General features: G+C 43.1%; 1 protein-coding gene across 2 annotated transcripts in view; it reads left to right on the forward strand.

Moving 5' to 3' along the window:
- HEXA (hexosaminidase subunit alpha) overlaps positions 1-16,508 on the forward strand; it is a 53,213-nt gene that overhangs the window by 20,618 nt on the left and 16,087 nt on the right. The window lies entirely within an intron of this gene.

Raw genomic sequence — 16,508 nt, forward strand, 5'->3', positions numbered from 1 at the left:
AGAGACTAGCCAGTCTGCTTCTGCTGGGGTCCTTAGCACCTCTAGTCAGTTTTACTGCTGTTTCAGCAATGTGCCTGACCACTATGGTGCAGTATGTAGTAGGATACTCCTGGGAGAATTCTGTGCAAAAACATTTAAAATTCTGTGCACAAAAACTTTAATTTTCTGCATACTTTATATTGGTCAAAATAACACAATATACATGACAGTCTTTAATTTTAGATGTAATACAAAAACAAATTATTACCTAAAAGATGCAGGGTTTTAAATATTTTGAGCAGAATTTCCCTAGAAGTTCACCGTAAGAGTGTCTCTTCCACCCTACTCCCCTGGCCAATCTTCTTTCACTTTGCCCTTTCAGGCCTCAACCCCTTCCACTCTATCTTTACTCCCAGAGTTTGACCCCTCTAAATACTGCTGCTCAAACAGGGTGTCTCTGTCTGTGTCTCTGTGTCACACACACTCCCTCTCTCCAGTGCACATTCACATTCCCTCATACGGGCTCCCTCTCTCTAGTGCACATTCACATTCCCTCGTACGGGCTCCCTCTCTCTAGTGCACATTCACATTCCCTCATACGGGCTCCCTCTCTAGTGCACATTCACATTCCCTCGTACGGGCTCCCTCTCTCTAGTGCGCATTCACATCCCCTTGCGCACGGGCTCTTCCTCTCCTAGGCCCCAGGCTTGCGGTCTTACACACATGCATTCACTCTCACCGGGGCCCGCTTCATCTTCCCCATGAGCGGGACAACCACTGCTCGCGGCACGTGGTTGTCCCACTCAAATTCTGCACAGGGAGGGAATTCTGCGCTTGCGGCAGCAGAGAGTTCCCCCAGGACTAGTAGCAGTTCATGAGTGAAAATTGTATCTGTCAATGCCTAGGAGCTTCCTGTATAATTTCAAAATATTTCAAGGCAATGTTAACCAAAAATTATAACACAGGAAGAATTTGATGAATATTACAGTCAAAATGCTTTTAGATCTTAAAGTTTGTTCAGAGCCGCCTATTTGGTTTCCTTTCATCTAGCCCGCCTTTTGCTGGCTAGTTTGCCATGTCACCAGGTAGCAGGATACCGAGACTTAAGGAAACACAAATAAGCTGATACACAAGGTTTGTTTGTTTATTTTTCTTTTATTTACCTGCTACTCTTCCTGGCTCATTTCAGACCAGAAATAGTAATCTGTTGGGGATGAGCTGCAGAGGGGAAAATTGCTGTTTCCTCCCCCCCCCCCAGTAAACCCCATTTATTGGTGAAATCCATGAATTTTACAGAAATACCCAGGAACATGGAGCAGACGTAGCGGCTGAAGCACACTCCAGCTGACCTACTTCTGCCACAGAAGGGGGCTTCGTTTTGGAGCTATATTTCTGTCACCTCTAAGTTATTTAAGGGAAAGATCGTGCTTTGTAATGTAATGTTTGCGTACCTGACTTCACTCTTAAGTGTACCTAAATGTGCATAATTTATAGATGCAATTGTGGAGGGCCTTCTCATAATAACATGTTGGTTTGGAGGCTCCTGCAACTATAAGCAGGGTTAAATTCAGCAAGCACGTGACAAAATTGTAAACAGGTCCTGACTTATACTCTGCATGATTTAAACGAGGCACCGGTTCTTTCCCTCAGGATCAAAACAAGGGTTTAGGTTCAAGCATCTTAAGCAGGTGACAATCACAGTCCAAGTTCCAGTTTTCCAGTGTACACAGCCCACTGACGTTTAAATACAAGACATCACGGGTCTCCGGGTTCTCACTGGAAACAGTGAATAGTTACCAGCAATCCCCTTTCTGTGAGCTTTGGGCAGCCAACAGACCCTTCCTACTTGTTCATACTCACTGGCACAAAGTGAGAGCTTCAGCCTACCATCCCTGCACCATGTTGGTTTGAGACTAGCCAAAGTGGGGTTTTTTTTATTTTTTACCCCTTACCCTAACAAAACAGCTGACTAGAAAGTGCATATGTGCAGTTCACGTTGAATGTATTTCAAAGTATGATATTTGTAGGATGATGTACAAGGCCATCATTAAAACAGTCTTCAGAGGTTCCCAAGTGGATATTTTAATAAAATCAGGAAACTGGTAGGCAGCTTGCAGTTTTATTATAGCTTCCTTGTAAAGAATGGTCAGAAAGACAGACGTCTAAAATGCTATGGAAATGGAATATAAAGTTACAGAGGAGGTGCCGCAGTTGAGTTACTATAATATATATAAAGCTCTTTTAGCTGTATTTTGCATGCCTCTTTCTATGGAAAGGAGGCTCTAGAATGAGCAATCACAGGATGAGGGTAAAAAAGCATAGACTCGGGAATAATCCTAAGAGAATAATTTCTTTACGGTCAATGTAGTGGATGCATGGAACAGCCTCCCTGTAGAAGTGGAAGAGCCGAGGATAGTATGTGAATTCAAGAAGGCACGTGATAAACAGAGAGGATCTCTGAGGAGTGGCAGCCATCATAAAGCTGAGTGGCTGATGTGGATGGGCAGACTAGATAGGCCATAATGGTCTTTTTTTTTCTGCCATCCTTTCTCCGTAGAAGAACAATTAAAACTTCTGCACAGATACCTTGTCTCCATCTCAAGGATATGAACGAGGTTTTCTGGAATGGAATAATTGTTACATATTGAATGGAAGATAATTGCTACATTTTCCAGACATGAGAGATTCCTGACTTGACTGGTACTATGACGTCAATATTTAGTGCCACTTAGCTGTTAAGTTCTGACTTAGCCGGCTAAGTGGTGCTGTATGAATATTTGAGTCACTTAGCACTTACGGTTTATCCAGCTAAAAACTGCTAGATAAATGAGGGGTGGGCTGGGAGCATTCAGACACAGAGCTACCTAGCTGGGTAAGTGCTGATTTTTAGCCTTATAATAATTTTTTTGTTTTGTTTTCTGCCTTTCATGACCCGTCAAAGAAGATTACATTTATGTACTGTAGGTATTTCCCTGTCCCCCAACGGGTTTATTATCTGGACTCTGAAACTTCTAGGTTAAACTTCCAGGTTAAAGCACCTTTTAAGCTTTAACCCGTACGCTCTTTGGTAATACGTTGTAATACGTTATATTTATTTCCTGCCTTATCTTCCTTCCAGCTTGTTGCAAGCTTCCAAGTTCTCTTCCCCTGTTGATTGTAACTTTGACTTATTCCTACCTATTGTTATCTTCATTCACTTGAATTGTTACTCCAGTTATACCCCTTGTTAAATGTAAACCGATCCGGTATGGTTATTTACTATGAAGGTCGGTATATAAAACTGTTAAATAAATAAATAAATAATCTAAGTTTTTGTACTGGAGAGTGAAGTGACTTGCTCAAGATCACAAGGAGTGTCAGTGGGATTTGAACCCTGGTTCGCAGCCTGCTTCTGTAAACACTAGGTATATTCTTCCACGCCATCTGGCTTAGTTGGCCAGATATGTTTTAGGGCTGCTATTCAGTTGCCCTGAAGTTAGCCAGATAAACTTATCCACAGGGCTTCATTTGTGGGGGAATGGAGTGGGATGCAGTTCCTGCACTTCTCTTCAGGCTTAAGAGGCAGATCAGCCAGGGTTTATTCTCCTCCAGTCCCTCCTCTTCAGGCAGCCTGCAGGGAAGAGAAGGGCAGGGGTTGAGCCTGAAGCACACAGAGAAGAGAACAGCCACTCTCTCTTCTTCCCCCTCCTCCTCATTTCTCCTCCTGTAATGTAGGGAACAGAAGGGGAAGGGCTGATTTTGAAGCAGACACTGCAGAACAATGGTTTGAAAGTTATGAGCAGTGGTGCCAATTGTCAAGGCTTCAACGCTGGTCTTCATGAATGGGACTACTGTTCACAACTTTCAAACTTAAGCTAATTCAGCCCCTTTTTTTGTGTCCATTACCAAGGGCTTAATTTCTGGCAGAACAACCCAGAATGGCATTTTGCCACCTTTTTTCTGGGACCTGAGAAAGCAGTGCATAAGAACAATAAGAAATTGCCATGCTGGGTCAGACCAAGGGTCCATCAAGCCCAGCATCCTGTTTCCAACAGTGGCCAATCCAGGCCACAAGAACCTGGCAATTACCCAAACACTAAGAAGATCCCATGCTACTGATGCAATTAATAGCAGTTGCTATTCCCTAAGTAAACTTGATTAATAGCCGTTAATGGTCTTCTCCTCCAAGAACTTATCCAAACCTTTTTTGAATCCAGCTACACTAACTGCACTAACCACATCCTTTGGCAACAAATTCCAGAGCTTTATTGTGCGTTGAGTGAAAAAGAATTTTCTCCGATTAGTCTTAAATGTGCTACTTGCTAACTTCATGGAATGCTCCCTAGTCCTTCTATTATTCGAAAGTGTAAATAACCAAGTCACATCTACTCATTCAAGAGCTCTCATGATCTTAAAGACCTCTATCATATCCCCCCTCAGCCGTCTCTTCTCCAAGCTGAACAGCCCTAACCTCTTTAGTCTTTCCTCATAGGGGAGCTGTTCCATCCCCTTTATCATTTTGGTTGCCCTTCTCTGTACCTTCTCCATCACAATTATATCTTTTTTGAGATGCGGCGACCAGAATTGTACACAGTATTCCAGGTGCGGTTTCACCATGGAGCGATATAGAGGCATTATGACATTTTCCGTTCTATTAACCATTCCCTTCCTAATAATTCCTAACATTCTGTTTGCTTTTTTGACTGCTGCAGCACACTGAGCCGACTATTTTAAAGTATTATCCACTATGATGCCTAGATCTTTTTCCTGGGTGGTAGCTCCTAATATGGAACCTAACATTGTGTAACTACAGCAAGGGTTATTTTTCCCTATATGCAACACCTTGCACGTCCACATTAAATTTCATCTGCCATTTGGATGCCCAATCTTGCAGTCTCACAAGGTCCTCCTGCAATTTATCACAATCCGCTTGTGATTTAACTACTCTGAATAATTTTGTATTATCCGCAAATTTGATAACCTCACTCGTCGTATTCCTTTCCAGATCATTTATATATTTTACTTATTTTATTTAAAAGTATTTATATACCGCTTTTAAAAATAGATTTTGTCAAAACAGTTTACAAAGTATAAAAACAAACAAATTAAAATTAGATTTAAAAATACATAAAAATTGATATATATATTGAAAAGCACTGGTCCAAGTACAGATCCCTGAGGCACTCCACTGTTTACCCTTTTCCACTGAGAAAATTGACCATTTTAATCCTACTCTCTGTTTCCTGTCTTTTAACCAGTTTGTAATCCACGAAAGGACATCGCCTCCTATCCCATGACTTTTTAGTTTTCGTAGAAGCCTCTCATGAGGGACTTTGTCAAACGCCTTCTGAAAATCCAAATACACTACATCTACCAGTTCACCTTTATCCACATGTTTATTAACCCCTTCAAAAAAATGAAACAGATTTGTTAGGCAAATCCATGTTGACTGTGTTCCATTAAATCATGTCTTTCTATATGCTGTACGATTTTGATCTTGAGAATAGTTTCCACTATTTTTCCCGGCACTGAAGTCGGCTCACTGGTCTATAGTTACCCGGATCGCCCCTGGAGCCTTTTTTTAAATATTGGGGTTACATTGGCCACCCTCCAGTCTTCAGGTACAATGGATGATTTTAATGATAGGTTACAAATTTTAACTAATAGATCAGAAATCTCATTTTTCAGTTCCTTCAGAACCCTGGGGTGCATACCATCCTGTCCAGGTGATTTGCTTCTCTTTAGTTTGTCAATCTGGCCTACTACATCTTCCAGGTTCACAGTGATTTCGTTCAGTTCGTCTGACTCATCACCACTGAGAACCATCTCCGGAACTGGTATCTCCCCAACATCCTCATTAGTAAACACGGTAGCAAAGAATTCATTTAGGCTTTCTGCAATGGCCTTATCTTCCCTAAGAGCCCCTTTAACCCCTTGTAATCTAATGGTCTAAGCGACTCCCTCACAGGCTTCTTGCTTTGGATATTTTTAAAAAAGTTTTTATTATGAGTTTTTGCCTCTATGGCCAACTTCATTTCAAATTCTCTCTTCGCCTGTCTTATCAATGTTTTACAATTAACTTGACAATGCTTATGTTTTATCCTATTTTCTTCAGATGGATCCTTCCAATTTTTGAAGGATGTTTTTTTGGCTAAAATAGCCTCTTTCACCTCACCTTTTAACCATGATGGTAATCGTTTTGCCTTCCTTCCACTTTTCTTAATACATGGAATACATATGGACTGCACCTCTGTGCCTCTAGGATTGTATTTTTAAACAATTTCCAAGCCTGTTGAACACTTTAACCTTTGCAGCTGCACATTTCAGGTTTTTTTTCTATTTTCCTCATTTTATCAAAGTTTCCCTTTTGAAAGTTTAGTGTTAGAGCTGCAGATTTACTTATTGTACCCCTTCCAGTTATTAGTTTAAATTTGATTGTTATGATCACTGTTGCCAAGTGGCCCCACCACTGTTACCTCTGTCACCAAATCCTGCATTCCACTAAGAATTAAATCTAAAATAGCTCCCTCTCTTGTTGATTCCTGAACCAATTGCTCCTTGAAGCAATCATTTATTACATCCAGGAACTTTGTCTCTAGCAAGTCCTGATGTTACATTTACCCAGTCAATATTGGGGTAATTGAAATCTCCCATTATTATTGCACTGCCAAATTGGTTTGCTTCCCTGATTTCTCTTAACATTTCATCATCTGTCCATCTATTTTGTTCAGCTGGACGGTAGTATACTCCTATCACTATACTCTTACCCATCACACATGGAATTTCTACCCATATAGATTCTACTGAGCATTTAGTCTCTTGTATGATCTTTATCTTGTTGGATTCTATACCCTCCTGGACATAAAGTGCCACACCCCCACCAAGTTGATCCTCCCTATCAATGCATATAATTTGTACCCTGATATAGCACTGTCCCATTGGTTATCCTCCTTCCACCAAGTCTCTGTGATGCCAGTTATGTTGATTACATCATTTGCTGCTATACACTCTAACTCTCCCATCTTACTTCTTAGGCTTCTGGCATTGGCATACAGACATTTCAAAGTGTTTGTTTTTTTTTGTTTGTTTTAACAACCTGCTTTTCAGTTGTTTGGGATAATTCAGAAATCATTAGCTCTGGTGATTTTTTACATATAGGCATATGGACTATGTTTACTTTTAATGGAACCTCTCTGTTGGGATGCCCTAACTCTCCTGTTTCATTAGTATCCTTCAAGGATACATTTCTCCGAACCATGCACTGCTGAGTGACTGTCGGCTTTCTAGTTTAAAAGCTGCTCTATCTCCTTTTTGAAAGTTAGTGCCAGCAGCTTGGTTCCACTCTGGTTAAGGTGGAGCCCATCCTTTCGGAAAAGTCTCCCCTTTCCCCAAAAGTTTCCCCAGTTCCGTACAAAGCTGAATCCCTCTTCCCTGCACCATCGTCTCATCCAAGCATTGAAACTCTGGAGCTCTGCCTGCCTCTGGGGACCTGCACGTGGAACAGGAAGCATTTCAGAGAATGCCACCCTGGAGGTTCTGGATTTCAGCTTCCTACCTAATACTAAATTTGGCTTCCAGAACCTCTCTCCCACATTTTCCTATGTCGTTGGTGCCCACATGTACCACGACAGTCAGCTCCTCCCTAGCACTGTCTATAACACTATCTAGGTGACGCGTGAGGTCTGCCACCTTCGCACCAGGCAGGCAAATTACCAGGTGGTCCTCACGTCCACCAGCCACCCTGCTATCTACATTTCTAATAATCAAATCACCAACTATGATGGCCAGCCTAACCCTTCCCTCCTGGGCAGTAGCCCTGGGAGACTTGTCCTCAGTGCGAGAGGACACTACATCATCTGGAGAGCAGGTCCTTACTACAGGATCACTTCCTGCTACACCAGGGTGATGTTCTCCTGCTGGGAGACCTTTCTGATCCAAGGCAGCACTAGGGCTGCCAGACTGGATTTGGGACTTGGCTACTATGTCCCTGAAGGTCTCATCAATGTACCTCTCTGTCTCCCTCAGCTCCTCCAAGTCCGCTACTCTAGCTTCCAGAGATCGGACTCGTTCCCTGAGAGCCAGGAGCTTTTTGCACCGAGTGCACACATACAATCTCTCATCGGCGGGTAAAAAATCATACATGTGACACTCAATGCAAAAGACTGGAAAGCCCCCCTCTTGCTGCTGGACTGCTGCCTTCATCTTAGTTTTGTTGAGTTCGTAGTTAAGTCTAGGATACTAAGGGAGTTGGAATGAGAGTAAGCCTGCAGCTTATATCTGTTTTCACTCCCCTGAGGAAATAGAACAGGACCAATAGTTGCATGGTCCATTTTTAGCTCCTGGCCCTTGGAGGAAGCAGAGAAGAACAAAGAGTATTAGAGCTGCTTACCCTGAGGCTAAATATAGAACTTTGCATTTTCAAAAGCATTGAGACATTTAGAATGGATTTATAACAATACATTTTTTGTGGAGATTTCAGCAGCATTAGTGGAGCCACTAAAATGCCAAAAGTAATTTCTAACAGCAGCAATTGCATTGGCTAATAAGTGTATATTGGTCAAATGGACTGAAACAAGGGCACTGGTCTTTTATTGGTGGAAATCACTGAAAATGTCCAAAATGCTGGAGATGGTCAAAAATCACCATTCCTTTTAATAAAAAGCAAACACGTGATAAATTCTTTGGTGGGAAGGGAGACTGGATTAAACAGAGGTGAGCAAGCTAAGGCCCACAGGCCAGAACCTGCCCAACCACATGGATTTTTTTTTTTTTTTTTTGGGCCTGCGCACCTCTTGCCAGTCCAGCTGCCTCTTGTTGAAAATGATCAGAATGCTTCGGCAGTCCAGTTGTGTGAATCTGCGGACTTTAAGGAGCCAGCAGGAAAATCTAGAGACACACAACTGAATTTTAAAAAACTTAGTGTTGGTTTTTTTTGTTTGTTTGTTTGTTTTTTTTAACACAAATTTTCTAACACCATAAAATTTCTTAAATCTCATTATGGTTCATATAAAATACAAATACTGATAACATGGTTTACAATAATTATCAAATGCAGTGTGCAGTAAGAATAAAAAGTAATATCAAAACCCTAATACGAGTTGTTGTCAACTCCACTGTCACTAGGGGAGGCACTGAGCTGCATCTCATATCTAAACAAGAAGAAACATCTTTCTCCTCTACTACCAGAGCCCCCCAACAAACCCCCAGTCACCACAGCCTGCCTCTAAATTATCCATTAAATTCCCAGTATTGTGACTCCTCCCCTCCCCTTCCCAGCAGCCACTCAGCTTAAATCCAGCAACGCTGATGTTGCCAGGGGAGTGGTGATACTGGCAACAGGAGAGGCAAAGCTCAGTCCGGGCATCTGTAGTTGAGGCTGGCAGGGACACAAACTAGATGGAAAAATCCCTACTGAAATGCCAAGGTGTTCTTCAGCATGACTTCCTTTCAAAAGGGTACTCTCCCAGCACTAATGCCTTCCACCTTTCAGCAACCTCGGGACTTAAGCACCTGATTTTGCCCTTCGTGTGCATAAATCTGAACATTGGGAATCTAAGGAAGTTTTAAAAGCCAGTTTTTGTGTGGCTTGTTTATTAGAGAGCCAAATTTAGGCATCCAGGTAAGTGGGCATGTCAGACATGATTTCAGTTTCAAGATAACGGAGCTGATTTTCAATCTCTTAGATGTCTGTATGTTACTGCACCAGGTATTCAGAAGTCTCTGTTCATCTCATTGAGGTGTCCAATCTAATAGGTAGAGTTTGGGGAGGGTAGTTTTCAAAAACAGCACTGCAGAAATGGCTTTTACAGAATTGCCCGCCTGACTGCAGTAAAAGCTTGTTTGTAGGGCATGAATGTACATATTTTTACCCACAGGGACCGATGCAATAATCTTCGCGGAAAGCGGGCACTGACTTAACGCACGCATGGCACCCGCAAGGGGTCACGCTAGGAAGGAGGCGCTAGGGTCACTTGTGCATGTGTTAAATAGGTGCTAATCCCTCTATTGCATATTTAATTAGTGGATTAGCGCCTATTTAACCCGCATCTGACAGTGGGTTAAACAGTGTGCTCGGCCCTACAGTGAGCAGAGGTGTTCCGAGGGTCGGGTTGGGGATGAGATTGCACTTAGGTGCACGCTTTTGCATTTTGAAAACTGCGCGCACATTTTTTTTTCCACGAAAAAAGATTATAGGGTAATTTACAAAAACATGTATGCACATAAAATGGGTTTTTTGAAAATTTCCACCCCCGGAGGTTGTATGCGAGAGAGTGCACGTGGAAGCAATTTTGTGCACACTTTTTCGCATACTTGAAAGAAGCTTTCCCAGGGGCAGGAGGTATTTGCATGAATATTTGTAACTGCACTCTCCTTTGAACACTCAGGCTGAAGTCCACATGTGCCCAGGTTGCTGGGCTTGATGGGGCCCTTGGTCTGACCCAGCATGGCAATTTCTTATGTTCTCGCGGACTTCAACCCAGAACATGCTTTTATAAAACTGGACTGTATGCACGCCATTAGCAGGCGTATGTGTGTTTTGGTGGGATAATTTTTAAAGGGAAAGTACTTGTGCCTGAAACATTTACATTGGTTACAGATTAATTTTAGATTTCTTAGCATCCAAACAGATGAATCCAGAACCAGTGGGTTATGCGCACCTTCCAGCAGATGGAGACTGAGCAAACTGGCATCACAGGATATATACTCTTGCATTGACATCAGCCTGCCAATATTCTCCGTCTCCAGCAGATGGTGGACGTGCATCTCCCTACTGGGGACTGCTTCAACTTTTAGAAGGAGAATTTGCAAAGGAAAATTAATTGCCCTGCTCTCCTGCGGTGATACCAATTGGTTCCTCCCCCAGTTGAGAATTCCTTAGGTGATTTCCGTGGTCCCTCAGATGTATGTCTTGGTGCGGTAGCTGTTTTTTTTTGGCAGGTGTGGACTTAGCTGATTGTATGGCTTAAAGGCAGCAGGTGCAGGTGGCCAAGCGCTGTGAGCTCACATAAGGGTTATATTTAAAAAAAAAAAAGAAACAGACAGTGGCGGGGTTAGTTTAAGACTTCCTCCAGTCTCTGTGCTTGGCGCGCCGTTCCTGCTCCCGTGGGGGTTAGGGGAACTGGGCAGCTTGGTGAGTGGAGCAGGCCTGTTGGGCTAGGTCCTGCCATTATGCTTCTTTTTTGTGCGCTGCTTGGTAGGCCACGGTGGCGTTTTCGCTCTTTTTTTCTGCATGGCCGGCTGCCCTCTACAGGATCGTCGGTGCACACAAGTGCGTCCTGCGTGTCTGATTGGGGCGCACTGCCTGTGCGTGCACTTTCTCATATATTGGTTGTGTGCCAAGGTTTGGAGCGGTAACGGTGCGCTTAGTGTTTGGTGCACAAACTTGAGACGCTTAAATTTTGTGTGCATAAAATTTATACACACAAATTTTGTTTCCCTGGGGCTTTGGCTGGACGCACATCTTCAGTCACCTGTTAAGCGTACTGATGGATTAATTGGGCCAGTGGCTAAGAAACCCAAGCGCCTTTCTCTCTGTGCTGCTTCTCACATTAGTTACGTGTATCTTTTTTTAGGTACACACTGTTGCCATACTCAATATTGGTGTACCAAATGGCACCTCAATAAATTTATGAGGGCAGGGGATGGTTTCATATGCTTGTCACTAGGCAACCACCTTGGTGCCTTACTTTTTAATCATTAACTCACCCACCGACCTCCATTTTTTATTTCAATATTTATTTAAAAACTTTCAGAGATTGGCAACGGAGTTACCCCTGCTTATTTTTAAAGCTTGCCTTTCGTTTTGCATGTATCAATATATGTTTTCGTGTTACTTAGCTTGCGTTTAAAGTGTCCAAGTTGATAAATGGTTCGAAGCTTCTTAAAATATCTGTCCTTGCGTTTGAAGAATCCTCGGGGATTGTCTCCCCCCTTTTTTTTTTCTTTGCTTTTTTTTTTTTTTTTTTTAAATACCACAAACAGTATCTTATGCAATCTACCGCAGCTCTTCCTTCTTAGCTCCGTGCTCGTCGAGCCTCCGTGTAATGCTGAATCCGACGGTGCACACAAAAACACATATTGATACATGCAAAACGAAAGGCAAGCTTCCATTTATAGACCTGCTGGCAACTTTTCGCAATACAAAGGTTCATCGATTCTTCAGTCGCAGGATAGATCCGAAGTCTTAGGGACCCGATGCTCTCGTGCAGGTCTGGCTAGAAGGAAAGCTGCTGTATGCCTTTCCCCTGTGGCCCCTATTGGGAAGAATGGTTCGAAGGATCGAAGGCCACAGCGGAATGGTGCTTCTTGTGGCATTGGATTGGCCCAGAAGACCATGGTATGCAGATCTGCGAAGACTTCTGGTGGAAACCCCCCTTTGTTTTGCACCGTACAGGAACCTGTTGCAGCAGGGGCCTGTCCTTCTCGAAGATACGATTCAGTTTTGTGTTACGGTATGGCTCTTGAGAGGGCTTGCTTGTTGAAGTGTGGATATTCTTCTGCAATGATTGACACCTTGCTACAAACAGGAAAGTTCTCCACTTCCTTAGCCTTTATGCGGGTTTGGCGAGTGTTTGAGGGTTGGTGTGAAGATCGAGGAACGTTTCCTTGTTCATTTGGGATCCCGCTCATTTTGGAGTTTTTACAGGATGGGTTAAAGGGTTGGCCCTTAATTCCTTGAAGGTACAGGTAGCGGCTCTTGCTTGTTTCAGGGGCAAGGTGAATGGTGGATCCTTACCGTCTCATCCTGATTTGGCCTGTTTCCTGAGGGGAGTAAAACATCTTCGTCCTCCCTTGCGGTTACCTGTTACTCACCTGGTGTTGGATTTCTTGGCGGGCCATATGTTTTGACCTCTGCGTAGCCTTTCCTTGTGGTTACTGACCTTGAAAACAGTGTTTCTGGTGGCGATTTGCTCTGCGCATCAAATTTCCGAGCTACAGGCCTTGTTTTGTTGGGAGCTGTTCCTTCCTTCTTGTCTGAAATAGTCTCAGATTTTCATTTGAATTAGTCCATTTCCTTATCGTCCTTGGATAAGGAAAGAGATGTGGAGGAATATTGCCTTCTGCATCCCTTGGATGTCAAGAGACATCATGTGAGATATATGGAGGTTTCTAAACCTTTCTGAAAGACGGATTGCCTGTTCGTCCTTCAATGTGGAGGAAAACAGGGTGAACAAGCTTTGCGGGCTACAATAGCTTGCTGGATTAAGGAGGTGGTCACAGCCGCGTATGTGGTGGCTGAAAAGCCATTGCCACTCAGGTTAGGGCTCATTCCACTAGGGCTCAGGCAGTGTCATGGGCGGAGGTTAGACTGATGTTTCCCATCGACATTTGCCAAGCCGCAAAGTGGTGGCCCTTACACATCTTTTCCAGGTATTATTGTCTGGACGTTCAAGCCCGGGCGGATGCAACCTTTGCACGTGCAGTTTTGACCGGACCATGGGCAGCCTCCCACCCTATTTGGTAGGAGTTTGGGTACATTCCACTGGTGCTGGATTCATCTGCCTGGACACTAAAAAATGAGAAATTACTATTTACCTGATAATTTCCTTTTCTTTAGGACAGACAGATGAATCCAGCTTCCCGCCCTTGGCTGGGCTATGGTCGTCCTGCATGGATGAGTTTCCAGGGATTACTGGTAGATGTTAATCCAGTCTCTAGACTAATGTTAATACATGCTTGTCTGAGCTCAATCTGTTTGAATTCAGAATTGGTTTTCTGTTTTTAATCAAATTTTTTTTTTTTTTTTGCTAGTCTGTTCACAGTTGCTTTTGAAGAGCATACTGGCAGGCTGATATCATTGCAGGGGTATATATATATACTGTGACACCAGTTTGCTCAGTCTCCATCTACTGGTAGAGGTGCATAACTCACTGGTTCTGGATTTAATCTGTCTGTCCTAAAGAAAAGGAAATTATCAGGTAAGTAGTAATTTTGAATGGAATTGAGAAATTTTGCTGCTCACATTTAAAACCCTATGAAGCCAGGGTCCATTATATGCGAAAGAAACTGGTAAAATATTTTCTGGTCCAATTGCTTGGACGCTAGAAGGAAGCATTTCTTCAGCTAACTGCAAGGCTCTGGAGGCAACTCTGTAGAAAAGCCCAGCTGACTAATTGATCTACCGCACTTTTAAAGGCTAAACAAGAATTTGTGTTTCCCGTCTGCTTTTCATTTGTGGCATTTTATTAGGTTAGTCTTCTATTAGGGAGATCTTGATTTCAGAGTTTGTTCTAGCATGGATGAGGTTTTGTGGCAAGCTTTATTTAAAATGCTTATTTTCCGCTTATATCAGACCAGCGGTGCTAAGCGGATTACAGTCATCAAAGTTATAAAGTTAAACCAAGCAAACAGCACATAGAACATACATCCCTTATATATAAACCTGATGACACCCCGCAAAATTAACCAATCTCAAAAGCTTCCTGATATCGTAAAGATTTTAATTGCTTATGGAATTGTGAAAAATCCTGTAAAAAGGTGCAAGTAAACTATTTCATAATGTTGGTCCCTAGGATTGAGAAAACTCATTTCCTAGTTTAATTGACCAAATTCAATTGGAGTAATGGCAAGTAACTCCGTAGCTTGAGACCACAAAAATCCAGGAAAGGTTATAACTAGTAAGTAAAATGGACATAAGAAGGTTTGCCCATTTTCATAGCTTTAAATACCAAAGTGAGTACATTTAAATGTAATCCATTGTTGAATGGGGAGCTAGTGTAACTGGTGAAGCAGAGGGGTTACGTGTTCCCAGGGTCTGCCCCTTAAAACAAAGCGGGCGGCCAAGTTCTTTAGGACATGCATAGCCTTTAAACTTCGTAAAGCCAGTCTAGCATATTAAAAAATGATAGTAATCTAAGGCTGAAAGAACAAAAGCCTGCACAATAGTATGGAAATCTTTCTGATCTAGAGCATATTGCAAATGATATAACAACCATAATTTAAATAGCCTGACCTTAAAAGTAATTGAATTTGTGGCTTGAATGTTAAAACGGGAATCCAATTGAAAGCCTAAATTACAGACAGCGTCTTTACTTTGAATCTCTACACCATCAATGGATAAAGAAAGATTACCAGGACTAGGTTGGTGAGCTAAATAAAGAACCTCACTTTTTGATAGGTTGAGAAGTAATGAGTCAGACCACATCTAAGAATTGATCATTGTTAAACAAGTTGAGACATGAGAAAGTTCAGAGGTCAGAGAATTCCTCACAGGGAAGTAAAGCTGTATATCATGTGCATATAACATAAAATCAATTTTTAATTGATCTAATAAAAAAACAAAGAGGCCTTAAATAAATGTTAAAAAGTGTAGCTGGCAATTCAGATCCCCGAGGGATCCCATGCTGTAGAGGAAACCAATTTGGATTTTTTATCATTAAACCTAACTTGTTGATACTGCCCCCTCAAGATATGATACGAGCCATCGAAGGACTACCCCCCTCCCCCCAATACCCAAACTTCTTAACCTATGATTTTTCCAATATTGAAAATTGTGTAATTTCTGTGGTTCTATTACAAAGATGTTTGGTGGAATATATTTTGTTGGGTGGGAATTGTTTTTACAGTGTTAGCATTTTACTTCAAATTGCTTTTGTATTTTATTATATGTGATTATGCTAATTTATCTTTATGTTGGTTTTATCGATGGAAACCACTTTGAGCTACTACTGGAAAAGCGACATAAAATGGAAACATAAATTGCTTGATAGGGACACTTAGTAGCTTGGCTACAGAGCACACGCTCCATAGGGAGCAATGGTTTTTGTCAACCAAAGCCTATATTTGCAAGGGCCAGGCTTGGGGAGGGCGTTCATACAAAATAAAATTCCTGGTAGCTGTCCGTGGGTTTCCAAAACCCAGGGTGGGCCTGTGCAGGAAGCCCAGAGATGAGCAGCAGTAAAGCTGGCAGTTGTAAAAATGACAAAAATGGTTGCTGCAAGAGCCAGGTTAGACGCTGTAGGTTGCGCTTATAAGCAGAGCCGCACTGACAGAAGAAGCCAGGCTCTTTCTCAGTTGCAAGGAGTGATCAGCTCAAGGTAGCGTATTTTGGGTTCTAGTTGAAGCTTGATGAATGCAACCATGAAAACTTGGAAAGTCCTTGCGCACAAACGGGCGGATTTTAAAAGCCCTGCTCGCGCACCGGCACGCCTATTTTGCATAGACTGCCGGCGCGCGCAGAGCCCCGGGACGCACGTAAGTCCCAGGGTTTTCTTGAGGGGGGCATGTCGGGGCGGGATGCGGCGTTTCGGGGGCGGGACCGGGGGTGGGGCGCCGGCCCGGGGGCGTGGTCCAGGCCTCCGGACCAGCCCCCGAGTCGGATGACGGCGCGCGTAGATTTACGTCTGCTTCTAGCAGGCGTAAATCAAAGGACAAAGGGGGGTTTAGATAGGGCCGGGGGGGGGGGGGGGGTGGGTTAGGTAGGGGAAGGGAGGGGAAGGGGAGGGTGAAAGAAAGTAAATCGGAGCGGCCTCGGAGGGAACGGAGGCAGGCTGCGCGGCTCGGCACGCGCAGGCTGCCCAAAATCGGCAGCCTTGCGCGCGCCGATCCAG

Source organism: Rhinatrema bivittatum, chromosome 13 (genome assembly GCF_901001135.1).
Source record: "Rhinatrema bivittatum chromosome 13, aRhiBiv1.1, whole genome shotgun sequence".
NCBI lineage: Eukaryota > Metazoa > Chordata > Amphibia > Gymnophiona > Rhinatrematidae > Rhinatrema > Rhinatrema bivittatum.